At 32.8% G+C, this 1,908-nt stretch overlaps 1 long non-coding RNA gene across 1 annotated transcript; it reads right to left on the bottom strand.

Annotated features, from left to right (window-relative positions):
- Window positions 1-279: 279 nt before the first annotated feature.
- LOC132615007 (uncharacterized) lies at window positions 280-1,518 on the bottom strand. Its single transcript, XR_009572521.1, has 2 exons — window positions 852-1,518; window positions 280-728 (listed from the first exon to the last, which is right to left on the bottom strand). It is a non-coding gene; the product is annotated as an uncharacterized LOC132615007 (long non-coding RNA).
- Window positions 1,519-1,908: the final 390 nt, after the last annotated feature.

Genomic DNA, 1,908 nt, shown 5'->3' with positions numbered 1-1,908 from the left:
AACTTTCTCTGCCAAGTTAATGCAGCGAATGGCATAACTGAAAATTGTTATAACAATGATGTTAAGCTCCTATTACCACATGAAGTTAACAGAATGTACATGAGCCTAAAAAGCTTCTCTTCTTTCCAAATATGTTTTTCTATTTCTCAAATGTTCTCCTCTTGAAATTTACTCTTTGAATTAGGAACCTGATTGGAGTTTCTTTCAGTTGTGCAGCTGTATGAATATATTCCAACCAGTCGAATGAGATTAAGGACCCTAAATACTTAGATTACACCATACAAAATACTTCATACAACCATCATCCATGACAATTAGATTACAAGTATTAATTATAGTTCTTAATTACCTAAAAATCAACTACAAGATTACAAGATCATAGCAAAACACAACAAAAAGGTCAACATGAAATTCACTTCATCATAAACGCAACCACAAATCCAATAAAAATTCCCCATGAAATCAAAACCAACATTCTCGTATTCGCAAGTTTCTCCTCCAACTTTATGATTTTTTCCACTTCATATTGGTGTCTACTCTCTGAGGCAAATAATTCTTCCTTGATTTTGTTCAATTGTTGGAGGTGTCTAGCCTCAATGGCAATTAATTCTTCTTTCAATTTGTCCCTTTCGTTGTTAGCCACATTCAACAACGACCCTAAATCTTGAACATTAGTCCCATTCCGCGAACAAATGATCTTCCCATTCCCAAATTCCGCATGAGCTGGCCTATCGAAAAAATAATACAACTTAATTGAACAATATATGCTAACAGTGTAGAACCAAAAATTTATGCTAACAGTGAAACGATAATGTTTGAATGAAAATTGTGAATCACAAAATTTAACCAACCTTGGACCTCGGACATTTGTAGAATTTCCTTCGGTTAGTTACTTGTAGTTGTTGAAACAAAGTTTTTAGCAATGAAGCCACAATAACATTTTACGTTGCCCCTTGTGTTAGATGAACGGCTCCCGTCAGACATTTTGGAAGAAAGATTAGTGAAAATTTGATGGTTTTGGTGGAGAAGGAGACGGTGGTGTGTTTGGAGAAGAGGTTATGGCAACGACGTGTTCTGATGGGTATTTATAATTCTACTTCTCTCCTTCTTCTTAACAGTGTAGGGTTCTGACAGTCACCTTTTTGATGACCAGTAGAATAAAAAAAATTGGACGTTATACACACCTATTTGATGACCAATAAGAAATGGGGAGTTTACAAATACTGTATATGAAAAGTATTGGTTCGTATCGTATATGAAAAGTATAGGTTAGTATTTGGAATTTTTTTTCTAGGTTGTATAGCTTTGGTATTAGGATTTGCACATTTATCCCAACTGATTGAGTATTGAGAACAGAAGAGTAATGATTAGGGCTGTTCACAGTTTTGGTTAAAATCAAAATCAAACCGAAAATTTAATCAAACCGAATAAAATAACCGACATTTGGTTTAGTTTGGTTTGGTTTGGTTTTAAATTTGAAAAACCGATAATATTTGGTTTGGTTATGGTTATAGTAAAAAATAACTGAATAAATAACCGAACCAAACCGATAATTATATACATAAAATTTATAATTATTTATATGTATAATATTAGCTTTTTATAAATAATTAAAGATATTTTATACCTTTTAATTATTAATTTAATTTTGGTCTACTTATTTTTAAGGCCCATGTCTTAAAAGAATATGTCCAACAATCCAAACTCAACTCTAATAAGTCGTAAGCATAAGGGTTGTTTGTATTTTGAAACCTCTGTTTGATTTGTTCTTTTGAATCTAAACTGCGTTGCAAGTTTGGTCCACCTGATTTGCCAACAACGTGTCTTTCCCTCAATATGCAGCAAAGTTCACCCTTGTGGGCTATGAGGAAAAAAGAGTTTCATAAGAAATTTGAAGAATGTAGAGAG

This window comes from Lycium barbarum, chromosome 10, assembly GCF_019175385.1.
Source record: "Lycium barbarum isolate Lr01 chromosome 10, ASM1917538v2, whole genome shotgun sequence".
NCBI classification, from domain to species: Eukaryota; Viridiplantae; Streptophyta; class Magnoliopsida; order Solanales; family Solanaceae; genus Lycium; species Lycium barbarum.
This window is presented reverse-complemented; position numbering and strand designations above follow the sequence as displayed.